The sequence below is a fragment of the Notolepis coatsorum genome, assembly GCF_963971535.1.
Source record: "Notolepis coatsorum genome assembly, chromosome: 15".
Classification (NCBI taxonomy): Eukaryota; Metazoa; Chordata; class Actinopteri; order Aulopiformes; family Paralepididae; genus Notolepis; species Notolepis coatsorum.
The window spans coordinates 11,435,783-11,451,174 of NC_140179.1; positions in this window are offsets into that span (position 1 = coordinate 11,435,783).

Consider the following 15,392-nt stretch of genomic DNA (forward strand, 5'->3'; position numbering starts at 1 on the left):
TTTCACTGTATGCCCTGGTATGTATGTGACGAATAAAAATAAACCTCTTGATTCTTGAAGTGTGATTCATTCACTGTGTAGTTTTGGTAGAGGAAAAACTTGGTAGAGGAATGTGCAACTCAAAGAAGATAAATAATTATTTGGTGTATATATATATATGTACTTAACTGACTATGTAAACTGATCTCAGTAGAAACGTTGGTCTGTTTGAAAAACAGCTTGAAGCTATAGTTTAAAAGCTACCTGGAAATTAATGTAGAAGGGTGGATTATCCCTACTTAGTGAGGGTGAACTTCTACTGGCACCGGATAGTAGGAACCCGGCAGAGCTAGGTCCGGCTGGGCCCCCGACTGTAGTGTTGGAGTACTAAGTTTAAGGTTGACAAGGGCGGCATATAGGGCCTTAGGGTTTACTAACCTAGGACTTGCATACTGGTCTTTCCCGCCTCTTAAGGGCAATATTCAGTAATCCCTAAACCCGCACCCTCCACCCAGTGAATCCAATTATCAGCTCTCCTTTTACTGTAGAGGTGTCATTACAATAGGGGACATTAAGATACCCTTTACTCTACTGCTGGTAACCTTCGCTCTAAGGCGGCAATACAGTAGCAATTTAATGATAACCTTCGCTCTCAAAGCGGCAATACATGTAGCAATGCAATAATACCCTTCGCTCTTAAGCGGCAATACTATGGCAATGAAATGGTAAACACCATTGGGATATGCTACACGGTTCAACCCCGCAAGTAACTTGGAGCATAATATCTAAAACCTGCATGGGCCCACACATTTGAAATTAACTTTGCTTATGCTAAGCCGGCACCTTAAAATAACCACAAAAAGAATTGGTAGAAAAACCCCGTTGCAGCGCTGAGTCGTAGCTTGGGGACGTAGTGGCCGCAAACACAATGGCCCTTTCACTCCCTTGAGAGCCTGAACAAATGAAAGGGCTGTATTCCAGAGGCAAGGGAAAAGCACGGGTTGTACCTTTAACGAGCATGCGCGCATATCAAAGTTCGCCGCCACGGCGCATACAACAATGTCAAGTTCACGTTAAACAGTCTAGCCGTGGCTGGCTTTAGCATGCATGTTCCATAAAGTCTGTGCTTCTCCGGCGATAAAGTGGTCTCTGTAGACCGTCACCTGATACACCCCGGCCGGGATAGTGCGGGTAGTCAGCTGGTGGTCTGGCTGGTGCCCGAGATGTCCAGTATAATCCTTGGGTGAAACGTCCTTCTTCCACTGATAGCTTGGTGGGCACGACGAGCTAAGCTACTTGGCTAACTCACAAATGATAGAATTACCTAGTAGCCGGGCGGCTAAGTGGCGCAGTGGGCAAGGCGCTCGCCACTAGTGCAGGAGATGCTGGGTTCGAGCCCAGCTCTCGGCATTGCTACCAGCTTGGCTGGTCGTTCATACTAACACAATTGGCAGTGTTAGGGGTGGGAAAGCGGGTGGGTGGGTCCTGGTCATTGTAAACAGTGACTCCTACAGTTCGGTCGGGGCGCCTGCTCAGCGAGGAAAGGGTCTAAGGGGGGTAGTGTGATCCTTCCACACGTTACACCCTCTCAGTGAGAGTCCGCGCTGCCAGGTGAAAAGAAGCAGTTGATTGGCTACACATGTGTCGGAGGAAGCATGTGATAGCCTCCACTCTCCCAGACCGACCGTAGGGGGTAGGTGCGCAGCAACCAGGAAGGGGATTGGGATTTGGCATAACGACTAACATTGGGATGGGAGAAAAACGGAGGAAAAAGGAGGGGGAAAAAGATAAAAAAAATAATTAAAAAAATAATTACCTAGTAGCCAGTGTGGCTAACTTAGCTCTCGACCTAGACTGCTAACACGCAAAGTCTCCGTCGTCTTCTCACGTTGGTCGTCCCTCTCCCGCACGTCTGCTCTCGTCTTCGGTCTGCGCAGGGAAGGGGCGTGTTCCTTGCTTCTTTGTGTCTTCCGCAGTACACCGGGCGCCGTTCTTCTGACCACCAGTCTGACTGTCCCGCAGCACCCCCTAGTGTTCGTCCTCCCAAGGGAACATATCTGTCCTATGGAACCTATGGAACCTATTCCAATGTCTTTATTGAATACCGAAGTCTTTTAACAGACACATTCAGTGGCGGACTGGACATCGGGACGTTCGGGACGAATCCCGATGGGCCGGAACCAAAGTGGGCTGGTCCAAAAAAAAAATTGATATATATATATTTTTTTACTTTTTTTTTTTTGCCAGTGTGTGGACCACTAATGTGGGCCGGTGTGTGGGCCAGTGTGTGGGCCAGTGTGTGAGTCGGTGTGTGGGCCACTAATGTGGGCCAGTGTGTGGGCCGGTGTGTGGGCCAGTGTGTGGGCCAGTATGTGGGCCGGTGTGTGGGCCGGTGTGTGGGCCAGTATGTGGGCCAGTGTGTGGGCCAGTGTGTGGGCCACTAATGTGGGCTGGTGTGTGGGCCGGTGTGTGGGCTGGTGTGTGGGCTGGTGTAGTGTGTGGGCCAGTGTGTGGGCCGTATGTGGGCCGGTGTGTGGGCCATTATGTGGGCCGGTGTAATGGTAATGCCAGTGTCTGCTTTCTGTTGGATGAACTCATTCAATGGGGGAGGGGCAAGTCCATGCAGAACCTTGTACATGAAGCAAGTATATTTGAAAACATGGAAATTCTCGAAACTTAGCATGTTATGTTTTTCTAAAACATTACAGTGATGAAATTAAATTGGTTTCCTATCAAATACTTTTATGGCTTTTTTGTAGAGTAATTCTATTGGTGTAAGAGTAGTGACATATGAAAGAGACCAGTTGATAAAACAGTACTCGATGTGTGATAAAATCATTGAATGCAGAAACATCCTTGCAGCATTAACTGGCAGGCAGGGCCTGATCTGCCTGAAGTTTTCAATGTTAAACTTGACTGTGTTTGTCACTTTCTTCACATGACTTAACACATTAGAGTGAGTGACCTCTACTGGTGACTTTGTGAACATCATACACACTGTTTTCTTGGTGTTAAGTGAAAGACATGCTTTTGTTAGCCAGTCTTGAATGAGACATGAGACATCAGTGAATGAGATTCACGTTTTCCTCCCAACCGCGAGTAGGCCTAGAAGCGCAGAAATGGAGAACGCAAAAAAAAGAAAGAGTGGAGCTGAAAAAGCTAGAATTAAAAAACTAAAATTGCTAGTAAAAGACGCAGAACAATGTTCTAAAATTACAGACATGTTTAGTAGAGGAAGGGCTGGCGTTAGAGTAGCTGCTGCTGCTAATGATGATGAAGTTCAAGTGGAAGGAACCAACAGTAACATGACAGGTGCGTGCAGTAGCCTAGTGCATATTCTACTGTTGGTGTCTGCCGGTTCATGAGGGCTAGCTAGCCTATACTAGCTCTTGCAGTGATTTCAGTCATTCTATTACAAGACAATGTGCTTTTCGTATTCCTGATTCCTTACAGCACGTGGACGTAAATAGTCGTGACTCGTGAAGTTTTTTCTCTGACTAAAAGTTTAGTTAGCAATGTTAGGACTAGTGCCCACCACAGCATCAGAAGCTAAAGTGCTAACCTAGAGAGCCAATCAGAACCTAGGACGGGCTGAAAATTTATCGGCTACTAATATTATAATAGTAAATAGTCAAATAAAATACTATTATGTTCCCTTCCAAATTTTCATGTTGATATAATATTGGTAATCTAATTGATTGAATTGATTAGTTGCCATTTTACATGCTTAAATAAGATGTACCTTAAAATTCCCAACTGTTAGCCATGTTCTCGATCTGTATATGATTAGTCTCATCTACATGTTTGTAAATAACCACAGCTAACTAGTGTTGTATATTATCAACTGAGCGACTCGTTCATAAGAGCCGATTCATTGCCGTGAGCGTGAGTCGAATCGCTCACGTCTTGCCATGAGTCGGTTGCGTGGTACTGTACATGTTTGCAAAATGTTTTGGTATAGCGCCCCTAGTGGAGAGAGAACCAGCAGCCGCTACTGGCTCCGGTCGAGTATTCTTAACCTAGGAAATATTCATTCCCCCTGACTTTGATACTCTGACATTCTACTATTAAAAGAGCAACGTGATAATTCAGTTGTATATTGATATGACGATTAAAATACTGTAAACTTGATATCCTTGTCCCCGTGCCGTCAATTGAGTGTCTGCCATATTTATCTAACTGTACTGTCTGGCAAGTAATAATATTTAGTAGTTGTTTAATCTAAACAATCTTTAATACAGTCCGGGTTGTGTAGCCCCTCAGCTACAGCTACCTTAACGTTATAATTAATGATTAATTATAACTAGGGCTGTCAGTTTATCGCGTTAATTAGATTAATTAATTACACAGCAAATTATCGCGTTATGAAAATTAACTCAAAATGTATTACAAAAAGAAATAAAAATTATATATATATATTTTTTTTTATAATATCTTTTTTGTATCTCATTCATTCCATAAGAATGTAGAATACACATTTACAGACTTTTTTTTAATATGGCCCATTTGCATGTTCTTGGTATCTGATTCTAGGGACATCTATGAATCTCAGGTAATGTATTCCCATTGTCAGAAATACTGTGGGCTAGATCCACAAAGAATGGATTGCACAGTGCAAGGTGCACCCTTACTTACAATTCATTATGAATTGAAAATGGGGGACCCTGATGTAAACAAGACGAAAGTCTTTCTCTGGTCTGCATCCCCTTAACAATTGTGTGTATTGAGCCGTACTGTATTGTACCCATTCTGCAATCTGTTAATAACATTTTCATTCAATCAATCAATCTGTGCGGTGATTGATTGAATGAAAATTTTATTTTGAGTCAATTGTAATGAACCAAATGAGAATATCAATACATTTTTTTTTATCTTTGATCGAATAACACCATGCTCAAATTGACCAGACCTGAAAAATCTAAGCAAATTAATAGATGGAAGATGATTAAACAGAAGGTTTTGTAGATACAGTACTGAATTCTGCCATCTGGACACATGCCATTTGAAATATGATTATAGAATATAGAATATCAGGCATAAAATGGTTATGCGATTAAAATGCGATTAATTAGATTAATTAATTACAAATCCTGTAATTAGATTAATTTTTTTAATTGCCTGACAGCACTAATTATAACCCTTCAACTCTAAATACTCAGTATGTTAACTACCAGTCCCTATGATGGTTTTATTGATTGATTGAAAAGTTTATTAACAGATTGCAGAATGGGTACAGTACAGTACAGCTCAATACATACAATTGTTAAGAGGATGCAGACCTGAGAAAGACTTTCGTCTTGTTTCCATCAGGGTCCCCCATTTTCAATTCATCATATGACACACATGACATACAGATAGACAGTACTGCTACATCTATACATTTATGACATACCAGATTTTCAAATACAGTACTGTTTGTGATACTAAAAAAATTCAGAAGAAGAGTATATACATTTGACATAGAAACTGTGCATTGGGGGAGGTTGGGTAGGTGGGGTGGGGCTGTACATTGGAGGTGGGGGGGGGGGTTGGGTAGTGGGGGGGGACACTGTACATTGATTTTTATCCGTAAGGTACTTTTCGACCTGTTCGTATACTATTTTTTCCATGACTTTCGAGATGGATGTAAGGATAGAAACAGGGCGGTAGTTGCCTGGGTCTAATTTGCTGCCCTTTTTGTGCAGGGGTGTTACTCTCGCTATTTTGAAGTCCTTGGGGACGTGTCCCTGTTTTATGGAGAGGTTTATTATGTGTGTGATGACTGGGGTGATGGCGGCTGCTGATTCTCTGAGGAATTTGGAGGGGATGTTGTCATGGCCAGTGGCCTTGTTCGGTTGGAGGGCGCTCAGTTTATTGAGTACCTCATCTGTAGTTACCATTTCCAGTTTGAAATCGTCTTTGTGGACGCCTAGGTTCTTGTAGTATGCTACTATGTGTTCTACCCCATACTGCCCTGAGTGGGAGGGTAGTTTGTTTACCAGTGTTGTGGCTATGTTTGTGAAGAAAGTGTTTAAGTAATTGGCTACATCCAGTTTGTCTGTGATGAGCGTGTTGTCCGTCTTTATGTTTATGTTTGAGAACCTGGTTTTAAGTTTTTTACTGCAGCCTATAGTTGATTATTGAGTAATTTCCAAAGTTCACGTGGTTTATTTTTGTTTTCCTCAGTTTTGTCATTGATGAAATTTTTTTTTGCAGTTTTTATCATGGAGTTTACGTCATTTCTTAGTCTGTTTCTTTCTAGTTTGAGTTCAGTCACGTGGGCTTGGAGTTCACTGCTCGTGCTTTTGGTAAGCTTTGACTGACTTTTATGAAATTCAGAGAATTTTTTGTCTCTGGCTTTCATAGCGGTCAGTATTTCAGTGTGCTTCTCAAGTAGTTCAAAACTTTTAATCCCTATCTAATTGGATCCGATTTGGATTTGGGGTAGTTCAAAACCCAAAAAACACGATTAGGATCACTTTGATATCCGATCAGATCAGCGAATCAAATCCAAGCTTTAATCTGGATCAAATCTTCAAAATGGGTAGTTCAAACCGACAACACAGGATTGGGATCAGTTTGATCCCAAAAAACTGGATTATCTTGATCCCACCAGAGGCGTAGATTGGATTACCAGAGCAAAATCGACTATTTGATTTGATTTGATTTGAAGTCTTTATTTCGAACATGCAATGAATACAACAAACAATAACAAAAAGCAAAACAACTCAATCTACATGTTCGAAAAGGAGTAGGAAGAAGTATACACTTATTTAATCCTACCCCTTTTCCACTACTCAAATGAGTGTACTATTTTAAACATAAAAAAGAAAAGAAAAGAAAAAAAAATATATATATATGCAAAACAAAAAACTAAAACTATATATGTATAAAATAAAATAAAATAGAAAACAAAATAAAACTACAATTTATTAAAAGATATGTTTCAATATAAATAAGATGGGAACGTTTGTTGACTGAAATAATACAAAATGTTTAGCCTTCATGGCATATCATAAATGTTTATGCTCATAAAAGTATCACAACAAAGATTGTCAATCACAAATGTAATTTAGATTACAGAAAAAATCTCTTCAACAAAAAGAAGTCCATCATCGGTCGTCACCTTCAGCTAACTGAAAACTAACTTAGAATTCAATTCAGCTCCTCAAAGCACGCCTGGATGATCCAGCTGCCTTTGAATGATTTGTTTTGTCTCTTGTCTTCCTTGTATTATTTTTCATATACACTAGATGGAGAATTGTAGGATTAAAGCACTGATATTCAGGATCTAGTAATCATGAAAAGTCTGGATCTGGATCAGGGTGATCCTATCCTGAATTGCTTTGAAATACCGGGACACAGGGGAGCTCCCGTAGCTCACCGCGTATCTCGGCGCTATTTCGGCGTCGGGGACAACCGTGCTCGTCACGGATCTGGTGGACACGAGTTCGATTCCCGGACCCGCCGTATTTTCTCAGAGTGTCTTCCCCTACTCTACATCCCATTCAACCTGTTTCTGTCGGTCATGCTTGACCAGAAAAAGCGATAAACGCTAAAAAATAAAGTTAAAAAAAAAAAAATACCGGGACACAATCTGGCAGAGTTGTCTGATCCTGGATCACAAAATATGGGATTTCAAAAGTTCATCGGATCTGAATGTTCAGTAAAACTAGATAATATTTTTGAACGTGTGGCAGCTCCTCTTCAACCTCTGATATCAATGCAGGTGGCGTTCCCCTTTAAAGAGTGTGAGGTGTTTCACCTTGAAGCCATCGGTCTTGCTCCAAGACCCACCCCCTCGCAGATTATAGGCTCTTTCCACCTTCACATACCTGTCCATTCAGGCCGAGTAGCTGGGCCAAGACACTCAGCAACAGGGGGGGAAGAAATACAGCCAGCTTCATCCTCACTAGACTGTGTCTGTCCATGAGAGAGAGAGAAAGAGGGGGGGGGGGGGGGAGAGAGAGAGAGAGAGAGAGAGAGAGAGAGAGAGAGAGAGAGAGAGAGAGAGAGAGAGAGAGAGAGAGAGAGAGAGAGAGAAGGGGGGGAGAGAGAGGGGGGGTGAAAGAGAGAGAGGGAGAGCGATAGAGGGGGGGAGAGGGGGGGGGCAGAGAGAGAGAGAGAGAGAGAGAGAGAGAGAGAGAGAGAGAGAGAGAGAGAGAGAGAGAGAGAGAGAGAGAGAGAGAGAGAGAGAGAGAGAGAGAGAGAGAGAATTGTATAATATATTTAAATACATGTTTCTTTTCTTTAAACTGATTCTACAAAATAGGAATATGTTCCTGAACTGTGCCAAGATTTATTTTCTCTCAGTTTTAGCTTTTAGTTATGCGAACTCTGAAACCTATGGCATCATCAAACTGCACTGACTGAGATGGTTGAACTAATATTTTATGACCAGCCATGTTCCCATGTCTCCACATTTGCTATTTTATAAATTGTGTTCGCGTCCGAGTCCAAGTCCGAGTCACCGAAGAAGAGCCCAAGTCGAGTCTGAGTCGACTCCCCATTACCCTAGTCCGAGTCCGAGTGATCAAGGTTAAGTCCAGGGGTGCGTTGCTCATGGGACGGGGTTGCACGTTGTGCAACCTACTCTGTGAGCAGAAGCACGCACACGCACATGCACAGATGTGCACGCGCATGCACACAGGAATGCGCTGCACTCGACTGATGCGCCAACTCGCTAATTACCCACCTGCAGGCCCGGACTGGCCATCGGGACGTTCGGGACGAATCCCGATGGGCCGGAAGTAAAGTGGGCTCGTCCAAAAAAAATATAAAATCTTTTGTAATTATTATTTTTTTGGATGGGGGGGTTCGACTGGCCCATTTAGTCCACTCCGATCGGCCCACTTTGGTAGGGTAGGGCTGAAAAAGTTAGATGTAAAAATGAAAATGGGCACAGAAAGATGCTTAAAAATAGCCTACTAGCTCTTGCAGTGATTTCAGTCATCTCCCAGGCTACATGGTCTGTACGGCGGGCCGGTGTGGGCCAGTTTGAGTCGGTGTGTGGGCCACTAATGTGGGCCGGTATGTGGGCCGGTGTGTGGAGCGGTGTGTGGGCCAGTGTGAGTCGGTGTGTGGGCCGGTATGTGGGCCGGTGTGTGGGCCAGTGTGTGAGTCGGTGTGTGGGCCAGTGTGTGAGTCGGTGTGTGGGCCACTAATGTGGGCCGGTGTGTGGGCCAGTGTGTGAGTCGGTGTGTGGGCCAGTGTGTGAGTCGGTGTGTGGGCCACTAATGTGGGCCGGTGTGCGGGCCGGTGTGTGGGCCGGTGTGTGAGTCTGTGTGTGGGCCATTAATGTGGGCCGGTGTGCGGGCCGGTGTGTGGGCCGGTGTGTGGGCCGGTGTGTGGGCCAGTGTGTGGGCCGGTGTGTGAGTCGGTGTGTGGGCCATTAATGTGGGCCGGTGTGCGGGCCGGTGTGTGGGCCGGTGTGTGGGCCAGTGTGTGAGTCGGTGTGTGGGCCACTAATGTGGGCCGGTGTGTGGAGCGGTGTGTGGGCCAGTGTGAGTCGGTGTGTGGGCCGGTGTGTGGGCCAGTGTGTGAGTCGGTGTGTGGGCCAGTGTGTGAGTCGGTGTGTGGGCCAGTGTGTGAGTCGGTGTGTGGGCCACTAATGTGGGCCGGTGTGCGGGCCGATGTGTGGGCCGGTGTGTGGGCCAGTGTGTGAGTCGGTGTGTGGGCCAGTGTGTGAGTCGGTGTGTGGGCCATTAATGTGGGCCGGTGTGCGGGCCGGTGTGTGGGCCGGTGTGTGGGCCGGTGTGTGAGTGTGTGTGTGGGCCACTAATGTGGGCCGGTGTGTGGGCCGGTGTGTGGGCCAGTGTGTGGGCCGGTGTGTGAGTGTGTGTGTGGGCCACTAATGTGGGCCGGTGTGTGGGCCGGTGTGTGGGCCAGTGTGTGGGCCAGTGTGTGAGTCGGTGTGTGGGCCACTAATGTGGGCCGGTGTGTGGGCCGGTATGTGGGCCGGTGTGTGGGCTGGTGTGTGGGCCAGTGTGTGAGTCGGTGTGTGGGCCACTAATGTGGGCCGGTATGTGGCCCAGTATGTGGGCTGGTGTGTGGGCCGGTGTGTGGGCCGGTGTGTGGGCCGGTGTGTGGGCCACTAATGTGGGCCGGTGTGTGGGCCAGTGTGTGAGTCGGTGTGTGGGCCACTAATGTGGGCCGGCAGTGGCGCCGGCAGGATTAAATTCCATAGTATGCATGCTTCCTCGCACAGAAACAGTCCGTACACAGCTCTCTACTACAGATACACTACCCAGAGCGCAACGACACACAGGTGACAATAGTGTGTGTGCGTGTGCAGGGCCGCCTGGGAGAAATGCGAGACCCTGTGTGAGATTTAAACGCGAGGCCCCACCCCCCTAAAAGGTAAAAAATAAAATATATATATATATATTATTATTATTATTATTATTTTTTTATGCAGTCAACATATTCTTAAATAATAGCGCTGCCCGAGGCTGGGCATGATACAGTCAACATATAGCAAGAGAGAGAGCTCCCGTTCTACAGTCAATATACAGTGTTATCGCTGCACAGACCCAGTAATGCCCCTGACCCTCCACCAGAGCAAGGCCAGAGAGAGAGAGAGAGAGAGAGACACATTGGAAAGAAACAACCCAAAACCAGAGCAAATTGAAATGCTATTTGGCCCTAAACAGAGAGTACACAGTGGCAGAATACCTGAGGCTCTGAGCACTGTGACTGACCCAATACTAAGAAGATCCTTGACTAGGTACAGACTCAGCGGGCACAGCCTAGCCATCGAGAAAGGCCGCCATAGGCAGACCTGGCTCCCAAGCGAAGACAGACCCACTGCACACAAGATGAGGTGGAAACCGAGCTCCACTTCTTAACAAGCTGCCCACTATACCAAGACATATACTTCCCACAAATTGCAAACACCCAAAGAGACTTTGAAAACATGGACAATAACTCAAAACTCCCATACCTACTGGGAGAAATACAAGAATGTGAAATAAAGCCCATTTGAATTGAAGAGAGAGAGATAGATAGAGCATGTCTGTGTGTGTTAGAAAGAGAGAGATAGAGAGAGAGCATGTCTGTTTGTGTGTGTGTGTTAGAGAGAGAGCATGTATATGTGTGTTAGAAAGAGAGAGAAATATATAGAGAGAGAGCATGTCATTTTGTGTGTTAGAGAGAGATATAGAGCATGTCTGTGTGTCTGACGTCCTTGCACCAACCTGGATGAGCTGAGGTACACACTAGCATCTACCACAGTTTCATCAGCTGCAAATCTACCCCCAACAGAAGATGCCTTCCAGCAACATGTGTTGAGAGCCTTGTACCAAACATCAGTGTGGCGTCACAGCCATCTGGCCAAGCCTCTTCTCTGGAACCCAGTTGGTAGAGGGTGGAGGCTCAGAGAAGATGGGACCATTGAACCTGTGATGTTCCAGAAAGCACCTAAGCCCTAAGGAAGTTCGAGACATCACCCACCTGTACTGTAAAGATGGAAACTGCAATGATGCCAGCAAATGCCAATGTCTTTCAGTGGGCTTGACTTGCACTGCGTTTTGATCTTGCTCCTTCCCTGACTGCCCAAATATGATCCATTTAGTCACTGATGATAATGTGGATGAGAGAGAGAGATAGAGAGAGACACATTGGAAAGAAACAACCCAAAACCAGAGCAAATTGAAATGCTATTTGGCCCTAAACAGAGAGTACACAGTGGCAGAATACCTGAGGCTCTGAGCACTGTGACTGACCCAATACTAAGAAGATCCTTGACTAGGTACAGACTCAGCGGGCACAGCCTAGCCATCGAGAAAGGCCGCCATAGGCAGACCTGGCTCCCAAGCGAAGACAGACCCACTGCACACAAGATGAGGTGGAAACCGAGCTCCACTTCTTAACAAGCTGCCCACTATACCAAGACATATACTTCCCACAAATTGCAAACACCCAAAGAGACTTTGAAAACATGGACAATAACTCAAAACTCCCATACCTACTGGGAGAAATACAAGAATGTGAAATAAAGCCCATTTGAATTGAAGAGAGAGAGATAGATAGAGCATGTCTGTGTGTGTTAGAAAGAGAGAGATAGAGAGAGAGCATGTCTGTTTGTGTGTGTGTGTTAGAGAGAGAGCATGTATATGTGTGTTAGAAAGAGAGAGAAATATATAGAGAGAGAGCATGTCATTTTGTGTGTTAGAGAGAGATATAGAGCATGTCTGTGTGTCTGACGTCCTTGCACCAACCTGGATGAGCTGAGGTACACACTAGCATCTACCACAGTTTCATCAGCTGCAAATCTACCCCCAACAGAAGATGCCTTCCAGCAACATGTGTTGAGAGCCTTGTACCAAACATCAGTGTGGCGTCACAGCCATCTGGCCAAGCCTCTTCTCTGGAACCCAGTTGGTAGAGGGTGGAGGCTCAGAGAAGATGGGACCATTGAACCTGTGATGTTCCAGAAAGCACCTAAGCCCTAAGGAAGTTCGAGACATCACCCACCTGTACTGTAAAGATGGAAACTGCAATGATGCCAGCAAATGCCAATGTCTTTCAGTGGGCTTGACTTGCACTGCGTTTTGATCTTGCTCCTTCCCTGACTGCCCAAATATGATCCATTTAGTCACTGATGATAATGTGGATGAGTGACGGTGATGTGTTGCTAGAATCAAGAATCAAGAGGTTTATTTGTCACATACATACCAGGGCATACAGTGAAATGCGGGTGGTCATGCCCGCATCGATTGTGCAATAATACAATAATAAAATAGACATAGAAAAAAAACAGGTAAGACATAAGATGTGCATGATAAAAATAGACATGCTAAATTCCTGAGAAGGCACTGGTTCCTATGTACACTACTATACATTATACAATTTTAACTTTGTCATTATGTATTACTTACTATATCTAAACTATACAAAAACCACATCTGTTCTTTCCTTAAAGTTACCTTTATATTCTTCATTCCTTTAAAGTGACTTTTCCGGGGCGCTCCAGTAGCACACCACATAGCGCGTGCCGGATGTCTTCCTCTCTTCTCCTCCCGTTTCACCCTCTCTCCTCTATCGGTCCTGCGTGGCCACTGTCGGTCCTGCATGGCCAAAAGGTCCTGCGTTGACCAAAAAAGCTGAAAATGCTATAAATAAAAAAAATAAAAAAAAGTTACTTTTCCATTTAGTTTAAAGTGATTGTTTAAAGCGGTTGCAGCATGTGTGTGTGTGTGTGTGTGTGTGTGTGTGTGTGTGTGTGTGTGTGTGTGTTTCAAGTTTCAAGTTTCTTTGTGTGTGTGTGTGTGTGTGTGTGTGTGTGTGTGTGTGTGTGTGTGTGTGTGTGTGTGTGTGTGTGTGTGTGTGTGTGTGTGTGTGTGTGTGTGTGTGTGTGTGTGCGTGCGTGTGTGTGTGTGTGTGTGTGTGTGTGTGTGTGTGCGTGTGTGCGTGTGTGTGTGTGTGCTCATGTGTACTTGGAGTGATTGGAGAGTTCAGTGTTCAGATGGCCTGGGGGAAGAAGCTGAGCCGGAGTCTCTCTGTGCTAGTAGCGTGTGTACGTAGGCGCTTGCCTGACCGCAGCAGCTTGAACAGGCTGTTGTTGGGGTGGTGGGGGTCTTTCATTATTCTGCAGGCTCTGGATTTGCACCTGAACTTCCTTAACTGTCTCAGGTGATAGAGGCGCTGTTTCGCCTTTTTCACCACAGAATCTATGTGTGTTGACCATGTCATGTCCTCTGTGATGTGGACTCCCAGGTACTTGAAACTGCTCACCCTGTCCATGATAGACCCATTTATCCGCAGTGGCGTGTGTGTCCCCTGCTGTATTCTTTTACCAATGTTCAGGAGTAGGCTGTTGTCCCGGCACCAGTGTGCCAGTTCATCAACCTCCTCCCGATAGGCCTTCTCGTCATTGTTAGAGATCAGCCCCACCACCACTGTGTCGTCCGCAAACTTCACTATGGAGTTGGAGCTGAACCTGGCCACACAGTCATGTGTGTACAGTGAATACAGCAGGGGGCTCAGAACGCAGTAGATTGAAATAAAGGTGTTCTATTTCTATTTCAACCTGATTCAATTGGATCTTTGTTTCCATATGAAGTATCATAAAATGTATGATAAAATTTATTAAATGTATCATAAATATATTAACATTATAGACCAGAACATTATTTCAAGTGACTTTACTTTGCAGTAACATTGAATTTGTCAACATGCTTCTCACCACTGATAATGGGCTTTGGACTGAAGACTTCATTATGTCAATGTTTAATTTTCTTTCATTTAGGACATCTCATACATTTACTGATGTAACTCCCTGACCATGCATGCTATATTTACACATGTGGTATTGCTGGATTCAGCACAACCACACCTTTCCGGAAAAGCCCTCATCTGTGTTTCTATGACAAGTCATGGCAGAGCTACTACAAAGTAAATGAGAACATTCTGCATAGATATTATTTTTTTTTTATTTCCGCTTATTTTAAGTATGTGTACATAGGTATATATTTCCTACATGCATAAAGATATTCCCATCCAGGTTTTTCTATTATGTTAAGCAACTGTCTGACTGGTAGCATGTCAAATTTGAAAGCTCTTGGAGCTTGTATTATTAATCTACATGAGTTTATATGTATCAACTCCCATACGGCCAGGCTATATTTTGGTTATTTTTTCCTTTGGGGGTGTATAACAATATCTATCAATTTAACAAGTTTTGCAGTCAAATATTTGTATACAAGAATCCAGAGACCTTAGAGATGAGGAAAAACATGCTTGTGTTTTGTTCTACCTCCGGTAGGGGTATCTCAACATTTTGGGGGCATTGTCACTATAGGCTACTTGGAATGGGTGTCTGGGAGGAAGTGGGGGGTCTTTCGATGTTGATTAAACGGCAAGCAACTAATGTCATGAGTGCAAAATTAAAGGACAATAAATCTAATCTAACTGGAATTGTGTAGCACAGACCTTTCTATGGATCAAAACCTCAATATTATTATGGTGTAGGTAATACTTCATGTATCCTTAATCCCTAGGCTAATGAGACACTAGGATGTTAGTAAAAAATATATATAATGTATGCCAATGACAGGAAGTAATGGTATATGTGTGTGTGTGTGTGTGTGCATGTGTGTGTGTGTGTGTGTGTGTGTGTGTGTGTGTGTGTGTGTGTGTGTGCGTGCGTGCGTGCACTGTGCACGAGTGCACATCTAGGGGCGGGGTGTAGATTTTGGTCTCCCTGATGTTGACTCCTTAGCCACAGCCTTGGGTTGTTTAATACTGGACGAGTGTTTCATAACAGCCGTTGCGTGGTATTGAGCTGTACTGTACCCATTCTGCAATCTGTTAATAAACGTTTCAATTAATCAATCAATCAATCAATCAATCAATCAATCAATCAAACAATCAATTCAATCAATCAAGCGTTATTTTTTTTCGTAACCGCATTTTGCGGAGACGCTCTCTGATTG